Source organism: Oratosquilla oratoria, chromosome 29 (assembly GCF_046742065.1).
Source record: "Oratosquilla oratoria isolate Oo_2021 chromosome 29, ASM4674206v1, whole genome shotgun sequence".
Lineage (NCBI taxonomy): Eukaryota > Metazoa > Arthropoda > Malacostraca > Stomatopoda > Squillidae > Oratosquilla > Oratosquilla oratoria.
This window is the reverse complement of record NC_134805.1, coordinates 14,285,819-14,302,580: the sequence shown is the minus strand read 5'-3', so window position 1 is coordinate 14,302,580 and position 16,762 is coordinate 14,285,819. Positions and strand designations below refer to the sequence as shown.

The 16,762-nt window shown below is 35.8% G+C and overlaps 1 protein-coding gene across 5 annotated transcripts in view; it reads right to left on the bottom strand.

Annotated features, from left to right (window-relative positions):
• Window positions 1–247: 247 nt before the first annotated feature.
• LOC143040605 (uncharacterized) overlaps window positions 248–16,762 on the bottom strand; it is a 535,837-nt gene continuing 519,322 nt past the window's right edge. For all 5 annotated transcript variants that reach the window (XM_076211732.1, XM_076211736.1, XM_076211735.1 and 2 more), the window contains one exon: window positions 248–3,340. The gene's annotated coding sequence lies outside the window, so the exon portion shown is untranslated. The remainder of the gene's footprint in view (window positions 3,341–16,762) is intronic.

Here is a 16,762-nt window from a genome sequence, read left to right as displayed (position 1 = left end):
GTTTTTCTATTTCTTGTTTGTTTTTCTGTTTTCCATTTACATACTTGTAAAATAGTTTGGGTTCTTCCTTACATTTATCTATTATCTTTTTTTTCGTAGTTTCTCTTTTCATCTCTGCGTATTTTTACATATTCGTTTCTTAGTTTGAGGTATGTTTGCCATTTGCTTGGTTTCTTATCTCTTTTCAATTTTTTCCAAGCTTTGTCTCTTTTGTCCTTAGCTTCACTACATCTTTTGTTGTACCAGCTTTTTATGTATGTTTTTTTTTTTTTTTTGTGGTACATATTTGTTCACTCCTTCATTATAAATTTCTTTTAGTATGTTCCATTTTTCTTCTATCCCTGTATCTTCGTTTTGGAATTTTTCCCAGTTTGCATTGCGAAAGAATGTTTTAAGTTTCTCAAAGTTTGTTTTGTCATACATTGGTCTTCCTATTCTCTGTTTATCATTTTTGCTTTGATCCATTTCTTTCAATTCCGTTTCTATTAGTCGTGGTTACTTTTTCCTATCGGAGTTTTGTAATAAATTTTTTCGATAATCTCAGGTTCTGTCGTAAGTATTAAGTCTAATTTTGAGGGTTCTTCATTTCCTCTGTATCTAGTATTTTCTCTAATCCACTGGGTCATTGTGTATTCAATTGTCAAGTCAAGGAGGACATTGCCCCAGTGTTCCTCTCCCCCCTTCACTGTTATTTCTTCCCAACATATTTCTTTTGAATCAAAGTCACCCATAACTACTGTATTTCCTCCATCTTTCAGTATTTCAATTAATTCATCTTTTGTATCTTCTAGTAACTTGGATTGATCCCTTTCTGTCCAGGCTTGTGTTTTGGGGGGCCCATATACCACCGCAAATTTTCTTTTCTTCATTTGTTTGCCTTCGACTTGTACCATAATTGATTCTACATTATTTTTTCCTTCAGTTATTTTTGTTACATTTAAATCTTTCTTGGTCAAAATTAGAACTCCTCCGCCCTGTTTGTTCTTTCTATTCTTTGTCCAACAGTTGTATAAACCTTGTCCCACAGTGTAGGGTGTTAGGGTGTACTTTAATTTGGTTTTCACAATGCCCATTATGTCTGGTTCTTCTAAGATTAGATAATCATTTAATTTGTTCATTCCTGAGATTATTCCATCTATATTAGTATAAGCTATTTTTAGTTTCTTTGCTCTTCTTTTTCTGTTTTCTTTGTTTCCATTTTCCCTATATATCTTTTTCTCAGCCTCATATCTATCACTCTCCAAAAAAAACTCATTTTTTACTTTTCAGTTCTATTCTCATTCCTTTCGTTCACCTCATTCCTAAGTTCTTTTTCTCTCTCTTTTTCTTCCTCACTCATTTCTTTTTTTATCCATATATTTTTGTACTGTTCGCTATTTGGTAATCTCACTGTTCTAGATAATATTTCTTCTGCTCTTGTTTGTGATGTAAGTTTAACTTTTAGTGGTCTATATTGTTTATCTTTGGAGTACCTGCCCATTCTATGGGTTTCCTCGATTTCCCGGTCCCAGCCTAACTCATCTGTTTGTAACTCTTTTAGTATTTTGTTGCCAATCTCTTTTTCTTCCTTTTCCCTTTGATATCTTGGTACATTGTGCTTTTCTTTAATGCCATAGATTACTATACATCTTTTTCTATCCACTGTGTCCCTAACCAGGTTACTTTTCTCTTTAATAATGTGAATCACAGTTTCTTTGGTATTATCTTTTACTTGTTGATCCATTATTTTCTTTAGGGATGTTTCTTGACTTTCCTGTTCAATTTTCCACTGCTATTTTATTTCCTGTAGGTCATTCTCCTTTATTTTTTCTTCCACCTTTTCAGTTACTTCTTTCATTTGACTTTTAATTTCTCGTTTCAAAGCCTCATTCCTATTATTATACTCACTTTTTAACCTCTCATTATCACCTTTAAGCTGTTTTAATTCCTTTTTCAACTCGTCTATCTCCCTAATGTTTTCTTTGTTAGCTTTTCTTAGGATTGATATTTCTTGGTACATCATCTTGTACTTGCTTTTAAGCTCTAATAATTCATCTACAATGTCATTCATATCTCTATTCCTCTTTATATTCCTGTACCTAGGTTCTCTATCCATCTCTATTCCTCTAAGTAAGCCATTGCCTTCTCTTTCAAATCCAGAAAATCTACTTACGTCCAGCCTCTGATACTCTCTTGATGTTGATTCGAAACATGAATTTTTTCTTACTACTGGCAGGCAGGAAGAGGAACTGGGACAGAGTAAAGTGGTTGAAAGTAATCCTTGAGATTTTATCTCTTGCCAAAATGTTAAGAGGAGTAGAGGGTAACCAGGAATGCCCACTGCAACGCATGAAGGTTGACCACATGCAGCTACGTGGATCAGTGAGGCCACTCCCAGCAGGGCTAAAAGCATACCGGTCATCCCTAACACCATGACATAAATTTTCATGAGTATACACTATTCCTGGTAGGATGCAGAACACCGATTGTGAACTCTTGATCTGGAGACACTTAAAACACTTACATGTACTCATAATAACTTTGGTCCCACTTGGTATTTAGACAGATCAGCAAAGATCATTTCTCTGTACCAGGTTTGTCTTTCTCCCCCTTCCCACAATCAGTAATGATGTCAGGGAGATTAAAAGTTAGGAAAAGTAATCAGGAAGAGAAGGATGTGAAGGAGTAAAGAGCAGGAAGGGGGAGGGAGAGGAGGAGACTTGGACGAGGGGAGAACAGGGATGAGGAGAGATGGAGGAAGAGGAGGAGACTTGGGGGATACCGTGGAGGCCTCAGTAGTCCATAGCCATTTACTCATTGGGCAAAATAGGTCTGGGTGGAGGGAGAAAGAGGGGTAGGTTGGTTTATGACCCACAAACACTGGCATCCTTGTTCAAATTGTAAATAAGCTCAGGCCCATAGCACTGGCATTTTGATTCTTCGTTTCAAATTTGTTTTCCTAATTGTAGCTACCATCGGCTCAGCTAGTCATTGCAACTGAGAGCGATGCATAGATTATTCATTCACAAGTTACTTAGTAACCTATACCCTCCTTTGGCACTCCCTCACACATTAAAACCCCAAAAAAATCTTGGGGTCATGTGCACACGCAGTTGCACCTTTGTTGGAACCTCTGATTCCCACGCCCATACTCTGGTATGACCATGGGAAACCCTCTGTCCCCAGTACTAAGTAACTTGTACATGGAATTTTTCAAGAGTAAACTATTACCTAGGATTCTTTCCCACCAAGTTATGTGGAAAAGATAAGTTGATGACATTTTATGCCTGTGGCTGGTTGAGCGTAACAGACTTTTTTCTTGTAAAACTAATTGATTTGGTCCCTTCTATCAATTTCACCACTGAAATAGAAATAGAGGATAAATTACCATTTTGGGATATTTGAATTCATTGTAGTAGTAGACAATTCAAGTATGACATTTTTAAGAAACCAACTAATGTCCTTTCATATGTCCACTTTTACTTGGCTCATCAAAAAATAAAACTTTCTGTTTTCAGTTCCATGTTTCCCAAAGCTTATAGGATATGTAGCCCTGAATTTTTGGATGATGAGTTGAGGAAAATATATAACATGGCATCTGAGTTAAAATATCCAAAACACTTAGTAGACACTTCTCATAAAAGGGCTTACAAATCTTTCCATTACACCTCACATGAAAGAAAAGTATTTTGCAAAAAGAACCTGATTCTCCCTTACAGTGAGAAAATAATTGAACTACCTAATATTCTCAAACAATTCATTATCAACTTGGTATTCAAAAATAATAACACACAAAAAAAAAAAAAAAAAAAATCTTATAAAAAATTCACCTAATGTAAATGAGGGTTGTGTTTATTAAATCCCTTTCCTTCAGTGTAACAAATTTTATATTGGTCAAACTGGCAAAGACCTAAAAGCAAGGATCAATCAACACAAAGCAAAGAAAAAATTAAAGGTGGCATACACAAACATGGACGGTATGATTTTTTGAATAAATGAACTAAATGACTATTTATTAATAGAGAAACCAGACATGATGGGAATTGTGGGACAAAGTCTATCCAACCATTGGGCAAAAAATAGAATGGATAAAAGGGGGAGGAGTCATGTTTTTTATTAGAAAGGGCTTAATTGTGATAAAAATAACAGAAGGAAAAGATAATGTGGAAATGATTACAATTAAAGTTGAAAATGGTATTATGAATAGTAAAAAATTTATAGTAGTATATGTACCCCCAAAAACACAGGCTTAGTCTAATAGCATTCATTCCAAATTACTGGAAGATGCAAAGAATGAATTATCTGAGTTACTGATAGAGGGAGGGAACATAGTAGTTATGGGTGACCTTAACAGGAAATACATTGGGAAGAAATGACAATAAAAGGTGGAGAGGAACTCTGGGGCAACATTCTATTGGATTTGACCATTGATTATATATTGCCTCAATGGGTCAAGGAAAATATCAGATATAGAAACAATGAAGAACCATCAAGACTAGACTTGATATTTACATCTGAGCCTGAATTTGTGGACAAAATTGTGACCACATACTTATAGAGTTCGAACTTAAAGAACAAAATGATGTGAGAAGAAATGAGAAACATAGAAAAGGAAGATTAATGTACAACAAAATGGACTTTGTAAAACTTAGACAATTTTTTCAAAATGCTAACTGGGAAAAATTTTCAAATGAAGAAACAAAGATGGAGGAGAAATGGAACATATTAAAAAAGAAAAATATAAGGATGGAACAGATAGATATGTACCTAAGAAGAAACAAAAAAGGGTTTACATAAAGTGTTGGTATAACAAAAAATTTAGTGATGCTAAAGATAGAAGAGACGAAGCCTGGAAAAGATGGAAAAAGGACAAAAATATGACCAAATGGCAAACATACATCAAACTGAGAAATGAATATGTACATATACGCAGGGAGGAAAAAAGTAACTGCAAAACTGCGTGAAGGAAATAAAGAATGTATAGATGATGTAGAAATGGCTGAAGTTATGACCAGGCATTTTAGGTCTGTATTTATAATTGAAAGCTCACAATTTTGGGATGAAGGACAGTGAGAAAGATCCTCTGAAATGAAAGAAATAACAGTGACACAGAAAGAAATAAGGGACCAAATAAAAAAGCTTAATGTCAGAAAGTCATACAGGCCTGATGGAATTGTGACCTGGATATTGAAAGAATGTATAGACGAACTAACAGACAAAACACATAAGATAATTGACTTCTCACTCAAAGACAGAAGAGTACCACAGGATTGGAAAAATGCAAATATTGTACCAATATACAAAGGAAGAGACAAAGAAAATCCAACAAACTATAGACCAGTATCCCTTACAAGTACAGTAGCAAAAAGTTGTGAAAAAGTCATTAAAAATAAATGGATTAAACACCTGGAAGAGAACAAAATACTAAATCCTAAACAATTTGGTTTTAGAAGTATAAGATCATGTACTACAAACTTAATATGCTTTTACTCAAGATTAATAGAAATAATACAAGAAAGAGACAGAGGGGCAGATTATGCTTTCTTGGACTTACAAGAGGCTTTTCACAAAGTACCACACAAAAAGCTAAGAAAAACTGAAATAATAGGTGGAATATAAGGAAAGTTATTGGAATGGATGAAAGATTTCTTGAACAGAAGAAACAGGTGGTACATAGAGACAGTAACTCAATTGGGAAGATATGATAAGCGGAGTCCCCCCAAGGCTCTGTATTGGCTCCGATAATGTTTGCTATTTATATAAATGATATGGATGAAGGTGTGGAATGATATATGAACTTCTTTGCAGATGTTGCACACACACACACACACGCTCGTCGAAGCAACACCGCCCGTCGTCGCTGTCGTCGCGCGACCAAGAAGAAGAGGATTTACGACGAAAAAGGAAAACCTGGTTTGTACTGTAGGGGTGGGGAGTGAACGTGAGTGCCCGAAATGGTATCTATGCAGTGCTAGTTAATTGTGTTAACTCGAAATTAGCAAAAATGAATGAAAACGACTCGAAAGCCAGTTGCGAATCAGAGCCATCTGGCGGCAATCCACTGAACCGCGATGTAAACAATCAAAGCACGTGTTACGACAATGATTTCTTAGGGTTTGGAAAGTACGAAAGAAAGAACTTAAGTAGATTATTAGAGATAGAGAGAGAGATGAGCAAAAATAGGACTCGGTGGGAAAATGAAATCATGGACTTAAGAAAAGAGGTCATTGGTTTAATTGATTGTTTAACTAAGACTAACCATGAAATTTCTGACCTGAGAAAAGCTAACTTGGATCTTACAAACGAAATTAAAGAAATGAAAAGAGACATAAATGAACTGAAGAATGATAATGAAAAGAAGAAAACTAATGATAATAACAATAGCGAAAATCTAAAGCAGGAAGTGAACAACAAATTACAAGAATTGACAAAAAAGATCGAAGAAAACTTAGGTGGGGACAGTATCCAGGAAATTAAGAAGTGGAAAGAAAATATTGAAAATAAAGAAATTGCTTTCAAAGAAATAGTCAAGCAGCAAATGCAAGATAATGCAAAAGACACAATCATTCAAGTGATTAACGAAAAAGCAAATTGGGTAAGGGACACAGTAGATAGGAAGAAATGTATTGTGGTTTATGGGCTTAAAGAAAAACAAGGATTGGCGAGGTACATGAGAGAAAAAGAAGAAAAAGAGACAGCAGTAGAAATCCTTAATGAAATTCAGGGGGGAGACAGTGATTCAGGCACAGACCTAGAAGAGACTTACAGAATTGGTCGCTATACTAAGGATAGGAATCGACCTCTAAAGATAAAACTAAGGTCACAAGTGGTAGTAGAAGACATATTTGAAAAAGTAGGTAACTTGGCAAAGAGTGAAAAATACAATAAGATATGGATAAAAAGAGAAATGAGTACTGAGGAATTAGAAAAAGAAAGGGCACTAAGAGAAGAAGCAAAGGAAAAAAACTTGAAAAGATCGGAGACAGAATGCAAAGAATTCCAGTGGAGAGTAATAGACTTGAGATTAAGACAATGGCGCTTCAAAACGAACAAAACAAGGGAAGAAGAAACCAGGGAGAAGGAAGAAAATTAAAAGTGGCCTATACCAACATTGACGGACTAATTTCGGGACTGAACGAACTCAATGATTATCTGTTAGAAGCAAAACCAGACATAATGGGAATTGTAGAGACTAAACTAAGAGGTGAAATACCATCCACTGTTATCGGACAAGGTTTATACAACTACTGGATAAAAAACAGGGACAAGAAACAGGGAGGGGGAATCATGTTCTTGGCCAAGAAAGACCTAAAGGTGACAAAAATTGCAGAGGGCAAAGGTAATGCTGAATTGATCATGATAAAAGTTGAAGGCAAGAATATGAAAAGTAGAAAGTTTGTGGTGACTTATGTGCCTCCAAAAACAAGCGCTTGGAAAGAAATCGAACATACAAAAATGCTAGATGATACAAGAAAATCACTCAATGAGATACTAATGGGTAAGGGTAATCTGGTAGTTATGGGGGACTTCAATTGCAAAGAAATTTGTTGGGACAGCATGACAGTGCAAGGAGGAGATGACTCGTGGGGCAATGTACTGCTAGATATGACCATGGAGTACACAATGACCCAATGGGTCCGTGAAAACACAAGGTACAGAAATAATGAAGAGCCATCGAAACTAGATCTAATATTTACAACAGAGCCTGAAATAGTGCATAAAGTCCAGTATGAGACACCAATTGGAAAGAGTGACCATGTACTCATCGAAACTATACTAAAGGAAGAAATAGACATAGAGAGGAACGAAAAGCATAGGAAAGGAAGACTGAGGTACAACAAAACAGACTTTACAAAACTAAAGACATTCTTCCGGAATGCAAACTGGGAAATATTTTACAGGGAAGAAACAACAGTGGAAGAGAAATGGAATATATTGATGGAAAACTACAATGAAGGGGTAAACAGGCATGTACCAAGACAAAAGCGAGAGAGAGAGTACATTAAATGTTGGTTCAACAAAAGATGCAGTGAGGCAAAAGACAGAAGGGACAAAGCTTGGAAAAAGTGGAGAAAAGACAAAAAACAAAGCAAATGGCAAATTTATGTTAACTATAGAAATGAGTATGTTAATGTGAGAAGAGAGGAGAAAAGGAACCATGAGAAGGATATTATAGACAAATGCAAAGAGCAACCCAAACTATTCTATCGGTATGTGAATGGTAAACTTAAAAACAAACAGGAATTGGTGAAACTATGCCAAGGAAACATAGAATACACAGAAGATTTAGAGATGGCCGAAGTCATGAACAATCACTTTAAATCTGTTTTCACCAGAGAGAAAATACCAAATTGTGACATAGATAAAAATAAGAAATCTCCCCTCATGAATGAGTTTACAGCATCACTAAAGGAAATATCAGAACATTTATCAAGGCTGAATGTCAGAAAATCACATGGCCCGGACGGTATTGCAAATTGGATTCTAAAGGAGTGCAAAGAAGAACTAACAGACAAAATACACATCTTAATAAACAGCTCACTCAAAGAAGGAAAGATACCCGAGGACTGGAAAACGCTAACATTGTACCAATACACAAAGGAGGAAACAAAGAAGAACCCACCAACTATAGGCCAGTATCACTAACAAGCACCATAGCCAAAATTTGTGAGAAAATAATCAAGAATAGATGGGTAAAACATCTGGAAGACAATGACATATTAAACCCAAGACAATTCGGATTCAGACAAGGAAGATCATGCTCCACAAACTTAATATGCTTTTACTCAAGACTAATAGACATAGTGCAAGAAAGAAATGGATGGGCTGATTGTGCATTCCTAGACTTGCAAAAAGCCTTTGACAAAGTACCACACAGAAAACTACTAAAACAACTGGAACACATAGGAGGAATACAGGGAAACCTACTAAAATGGATAGAGGACTTTCTGACTGGTAGAAAGATGAGAGTAGTGCTCAGAGAAAAATATTCAGACTGGAAAGAGGTGATCAGTGGAGTACCGCAAGGATCTGTGCTGGCACCAATAATGTTTGCTATCTATATGAATGACATGGATGAGGACGTGAACTGCTACATGAGCTTCTTTGCCGATGACGCCAAACTGCTAAGGAAAATAGAAACTGATGAGGACTGTGAAGCACTGCAAGAAGACCTAAATAGGGTATGGAACTGGAGTCAGAAATGGGAAGTGGACTTTAATACTAAGAAGTGTAGCATAATGGAGTTTGGAAAAAGCAAAAACAGAATATCAGGAAAATATACAATTGGAACCAAAGAAGTAAAGAAAGTAGGATCCGTAAAAGATTTGGGAGTAATTATCACGAACGACTTGTCCTATGATATACAGATTAACAAAATTGTCGGGGAGACTTACAACTTGCTAAGATCAATAAAAGTGGCGTTTACATACTTGGACGAAGACATGATGAAAAAAATATTGGTTACATTGATAAGGCCTAGATTAGAGTATGCAGCGACATTGTGGTCCCCCAGTACCAAAAAGAATATAAAGAAAATAGAAAGAATCCAAAGAGCAGCTACAAAAATGGCACCTGCACTTGCAAACCTATCATACGAGGAGAGATTGGCTAAACTGGAGTTACCGACACTGGAGCAAAGAAGAGAGAGAGAGGTGACCTATTGACCATCTACAGAATCATGAAAGGCACAGAGGTACTCGATAGTGAGAACTTACTTAACTGGGACAAAAGAAACACAAGAGGACATGGAAAGAAAATAAAAAAACATAGCTATAGAAGAGAACTGAAGAAAAACAGTTTTCCTCATAGAGTTTTGGACACTTGGAACAAACTGGACAATGGAATAGTATGCGCAAAAACCATTCATGAGTTTAAAAACAAACTAGACACTGCAAGATACAAAGGCGGGACATCACGAGCATAGCTCCCCTTCCCGCAAAATACAACTAGGTAAATACACACACACACACACACAAAAAATGTATAAAAAAAAACTTGAAAGAATACAAAGAGCAATTACAAAATTGGCACCAACACTCTCAAAACTATCATATGAAGAGAGACTACAAAAACTTGAACTACAGACACTAGAGCAAAGAAGAGAGGAGATTTGATAGCTATTTACAGAATCATGAAAGGCATAGAAATTACTGATAGAGAGAATCTGATAAAATAGGATGACAGAAATACTAGAGGACACGGAAAGAAAATAAAAAAGACAGCTATAGAAGAGATTTGAAAAAGAACAGCTTTCCTTACAGAGTAATAGACAGTTGGAACAAGTTAGATGAGAAAGTGGTGTGTGCAAAAACAATACATGAATTTAAAAATAGTTTAGATAAAATGAGATATGAAGACGGGACCCCACGAGCATAGCTACCCTTCCCGTAAAATACAACTAGGTAAATACAACTAGGTAAATACACACACACACACACACAAAAAATGTATAAAAAAACACTTGAAAGAATACAGAGCAATTACAAAATTGGCACCAACACTCTCAAAACTATCATATGAAGAGAGACTAGAAAAACTTGAACTACAGACACTAGAGCAAAGAAGAGAGAGAGGAGATTTGATAGCTATTTACAGAATCATGAAAGGCATAGAAATTACTGATAGAGAGAATCTGATAAAATGGGATGACAGAAATACAAGATGACACGGAAAGAAAATAAAAAAAGACAGCTATAGAAGAGATTTGAAAAAGAACAGCTTTCCTCACAGAGTAATAGACAGTTGGAACAAGTTAGATGAGAAAGTGGTGTGTGCAAAAACAATACATGAATTTAAAAATAGTTTAGATAAAATGAGATATGAAGACGGGACCCCACGAGCATAGCTCCCCTTCCCGTAAAATACAACTAGGTACAACTAGGCAAATACACACCACAGAACCACCAACACCTTCGTTGTTTGTGCCCCAAGAGGAAAATTCTGGGATATACAACAAAAGAAGAAAACCTGGTTTGTATTGAATGGGAAGGGAGAAATCTCTGCAGTGCTAGTTAAATGGAATAAGACATAATTAGCACGAAAAAAAAAAAAAAGGAAAACAATGAAAAGTCTTACTCAAATGACAACTTGACATCAGAGTCATCTAGCAGCACCATGTAAATACTTACTACACTAATAAGACCAAAACTCGAGTACGCAGCATCACTTTGGACACCCAGTACCAAAAAGAATATTAAGAAACTAGAAAGATTACAAAGAGCGACAACAAAACTAGCACCGACACTCGCCGAACTAACATGTGAGCAAAGACTATATAAATTGAACCTACCAACTCTGGAACAAAGAAGAGAAAGAGGAGATTTGCTAACTATCTACAGAATAATGAAAGGAATGGAAGTTTTAGACAGGAACGACCTATTAATGTGGGACAACGGTAAAACAAGAGGACACGGAAAAAAATTGAAAAAGGATAGTTATAGAAAAAACTTGAAAAGGAACAGTTTCCCACACAGAGCGATAAATACATGGAACAAATTAGACAACAAAACAGTATGTGCTAACACTATACAAGATTTTAAGATAAAACTTGATGCGGAGAGATACAAAGACAGGTCACCACGAGCATAGCTCCCCTCCCGTATATTACAACTAGGTAAATACCTGCAGCCACGCGATTATACCATGATGATTCTTTCTCAGGATTTGGTAAGTACAAAAAAAAAAGGAGTTTAAGTTGAATCCTAGATATAGAGAAGGAAATGAGCAAAAATAGAAAATGGTGGGAGAATGAAATTATGGACTTAAAGAATCTAAGGGAAACTAACTTGGAACTAAGAAACGAGATTAAGGAAATGAAAAATTATATAAGAGAGGTGAAGAGTGATAATGAAAAGAAAATTAATTATACTACCAATAGCAACAACTTAAAAGAGGTAAATAACGAAATACAAGAAATGACTGAAAAATCTGAAGAGAACTTAGGTGAGGAAAATATCCAAAAGATTAAGAAATGGAAGGAAATCATAGAAAATAAAGAAATTGCCTTCAAAGAAATAGTCCAACAACAAATGCTGGAGAATGCAAAAGACACAATTATCCAAGTAATTAATGAAAAGGCAAATTGGGTCAGAGATGCAGTGGATAAGAAAAAATGTATTGTGGTATATGGACTAAAAGAAAAACATGGTCTGGCAAGGTAGAGAGAAAAAGAAGAAAAAGAAACAGCAATAGCAATCCTAAAAGAAATTCAGGATGGAGCCCATGATGTAGAGAAGAATGTCAATGATGTGTATAGAATTGGTCAGTATTCTAAGAAAAAAAAAAATTACCCCTAAAGATAAAACTAAGATGAAAAATGGTAGTAGAAGACATATTTGAAAAAGTAGGTAAGTTGGCAAAGAGTGTACATTACAATGAGTTATGGATAAAAAGAGAAATGAGTATTGAGGAATTAGAAAAAAGAAGACACTAAGAGAGGAAGCTAAGGAAAAAAAAACATGAAGATAATGGAGACTGAAGGCAAGGAATTCTATTGAGTAACTGAAATGAGACTGAGAAAATGGTACATCAGAATGGGCAAACCAAAAATGGAAAAAAGATGGAGAAAGGAAAAAATCAAAAGTGGCCTATACTAACATCAATGGATTAATTTCAGGACTGAATGAACTGTTAGAAGAAAAAAAAAAACAGACATAATGGGAATTGTGGAGACTAAATTAAGGGGGGCAATACCACCCATCAATGTTGGACATAGACTATACAATTACTGGATTAAAAACAGAGATAAGAAACAGGGAGGAGGAATCATGTTCTTTGCCAAGAAAAACTTGAATGACAAAAATTGCAGAGGGCAAAGGTAATGTAGAAATTACAAAGGATTACAAAGGTGGAGCATACCAACAGGAAACCTTTTGGTCTATATCTAGGTCGGATGCAAAAAAAAAAAAAAAAAATCATAATAATAAATATAAATGACCATGATAAAAGTCGAAGACAAGGGCATGAAAAGTAGAAAGTTTGTGGTGACTTATGTGCCCCCAAAAATGAACGCTTGGAAAGAGAACGAGCATATGAAAATGCTAAAAGATACAAGGCATTCATTAAATGAGATACTAATGGGCAGAGGTAACCTGGTAATTATGGGGGACTTTAACTGCAAAGAAATTTGTTGGGAGGTCATGACAGTGAAAGGCGAAGAAGACTTGTGGGGAACTGTATTACAGGACATGACCATGGAATATACAATGACACAGTGGGTCAGTGAAAACACCAGATACAGAAATAATGAGAAGCCATTGAGACTAGATTTAATATTTACGACAGAACCTGACATTGTGGACAAAATCCAATATAAGGCACCAATTGGAAAGAGTGACCATATACTTATTGAGACTGGACTAAAGGAAGAATTATACATGGAGAGAAATGAAAAGCATAGGAAAGGAAGATTGAAATGAACTTTGGAAAACTAAAGAAATTCCTTCAGAATGCAAATTAGAATTTTTTTTACATGGAAGAGACAAAAGTAGAAGAGAAATGGGATATCTTGATGGAAAATTACAATGAAGGGATATATAGGCATGTACCAAGACAGAAGCTGGAGAGCGTGTACATTAAATGCTAGTTCAACGGAAGATGCAGTGAGGCAAAAGATAGAAGGGACAGAGCTTGGAAAAGATGGAGAAAAGATAAAAAAAAAAAAAAACTGGAAAATTACAAGTATATATAAACTAAAGTAATAAGTATGTAAAAGTGTAAAGAGAGGAAAAAAGGAACAATGAAAAGGACATTAGGCCTATAGATAAATGCAAAGAGGAACCCAAGCTATTCTATTGATATGTGAACAGTAAACTTAAAAATAAACAGGAAATGGTGAAACCATGCCAAGGAAATATAGACTACACAGAAGATTTAGAAATGACCGAAGTCATGAACAATCACTTCAAGTCTGTTCTCACTAAAGAGAGAGCACAATATTGGGACGAGGGAAATGAAGTGTGATCTCCCCCCATGCTTATGCTATTTTGCATTTGCTGGTTTATTGTTTTATTATTACTATTATTATTTCCATGGGTATATATATGTGTGTGTATGCATATTGTCTGAAGGATTTATGTGGCTATAACCTTCCCTAGTTTTCTTATTTCTGTATAAATATTGTGTTCTATTTCTCTTTCTTGTACTCTGAGGATGTCGTAATAGACAAAAATGTTTAGTATTCCAACTTTATTTTCCCTGTGGTTTCTGCAATATATATATATATATATATATATATATATATAACTATATATATGTATATATATATATGTAAATATATAACATATATATATATACATATATATATATATATTCATATACATATATGTATATATATATATATATATATATATATATATATATATATATACATATATATATATTAAGATTGAAGGACAAATCCCTCCACTGGCAAATAATTAAAATTATAGGCCTCACATTTAATACTTATATGACTTTCAGTGAATGCATCAAAGATGTGACAGCAAAAAATTAATAAATAGAATAAAATAATAATAAATAAATACATACATACGTATAGCAAAAGCTTTTTCCCACTGCATGGGGGGTAGCCAAAAAAAGAAAAAGGCATAGAAACCACTCCCAACCATTCTATTTCCTATATATTCCACTCCCCTCCATCCTCCTCCCTCCCTCTTATCTTGGCAACTCCTGGATGACGGGTCATCCCTGCATCCTGTCCACTGCCCTGGGTCAGAGGCAGTGTCGCAAGACACAGCACATTCATAGCAAGGCCGCTTCATAAATTCAGCGACCCCCCTCTCCGTCCCCTCATGCAGAAAAGGAGAAGATGGGGAGAAATCCCTTCGGGCTGCATCAAATTTTTTCTCATACATACTTCCTCACCCCCCATCCCCAACCCACTCCCCCTCATGCATCACAGCATCATCTATACACAACCCCTCTCCATTCACCGCTATCTTCTGTCCTCTCCCGTCCTTCCTCCACAGACATTCCCCTCTTTTGTAATGCCCCTTTCACCCCATCCATCCATCTCATCCTAGGATGCCCCCTCATATTCACACCCTCCACCTCTGCCTTCCACACTTCTTTTACTAATCTTTCTTCACTCATTCTTTCCATGTGTCCAAACCATCCTACTACCCTTTCATCAACTCTATCTCCCAACTCCCTTTCCACCCCTGTTCTCCTCCTCACCTTCTCATTTCTCACTCTATCTAGCCTAGTAACCCCTATCATACTTCTCAGACATTTCATCTCAAACACATTCAAACTCCTTCTCTCTTCCTCTCTCATGTTCCATGTTTCTGCCCTGTACAATGCTGTTGGCACAATCACTCCTTCAGCAAATTTATGTTAACTATAGAAATGAGTATGTTAATGTGAGAAGAGAGGAGAAAAGGAACCATGAGAAGGATATTATAGACAAATGCAAAGAGCAACCCAAACTATTCTATCGGTATGTGAATGGTAAACTTAAAAACAAACAGGAATTGGTGAAACTATGCCAAGGAAACATAGAATACACAGAAGATTTAGAGATGGCCGAAGTCATGAACAATCACTTTAAATCTGTTTTCACCAGAGAGAAAATACCAAATTGTGACATAGACAAAAACAAGAAATCTCCCCTCATGAATGAGTTTACAGCATCACTAAAGGAAATATCAGAACATTTATCAAGGCTGGATGTCAGAAAATCACATGGCCCGGACGGTATTGCAAATTGGATTCTAAAGGAGTGCAAAGAAGAACTAACAGACAAAATACACATCTTAATAAACAGCTCACTCAAAGAAGGAAAGATACCCGAGGACTGGAAAAACGCTAACATTGTACCAATACACAAAGGAGGAAACAAAGAAGAACCCACCAACTATAGGCCAGTATCACTAACAAGCACCATAGCCAAAATTTGTGAGAAAATAATCAAGAATAGATGGGTAAAACATCTGGAAGACAATGACATATTAAACCCAAGACAATTCGGATTCAGACAAGGAAGATCATGCACCACAAACTTAATATGCTTTTACTCAAGACTAATAGACATAGTGCAAGAAAGAAATGGATGGGCTGATTGTGCATTCCTAGACTTGCAAAAAGCCTTTGACAAAGTACCACACAGAAAACTACTAAAAAAACTGGAACACATAGGAGGAATACAGGGAAACCTACTAAAATGGATAGAGGACTTTCTGACTGGTAGAAAGATGAGAGTAGTGCTCAGAGAAAAATATTCAGACTGGAAAGAGGTGATCAGTGGAGTACCGCAAGGATCTGTGCTGGCACCAATAATGTTTGCTATCTATATGAATGACATGGATGAGGACGTGAACTGCTACATGAGCTTCTTTGCTGATGATGCCAAACTGCTAAGGAAAATAGAAACTGATGAGGACTGTGAAGCACTGCAAGAAGACCTAAATAGGGTATGGAACTGGAGTCAGAAATGGGAAGTGGACTTTAATACTAAGAAGTGTAGCATAATGGAGTTTGGAAAAAGCAAAAACAGAATATCAGGAAAATATACAATTGGAACCAAAGAAGTAAAGAAAGTAGGATCCGAAAAAGATTTGGGAGTAATTATCACGAACGACTTGTCCTATGATATACAGATTAACAAAATTGTCGGGGAGACTTACAACTTGCTAAGATCAATAAAAGTGGCGTTTACATACTTGGACGAAGACATGATGAAAAAAATATTGGTTACATTGATAAGGCCTAGATTAGAGTATGCAGCGACATTGTGGTCCCCCAGTACCAAAAAGAATATAAAGAAAATAGAAAGAATCCAAAG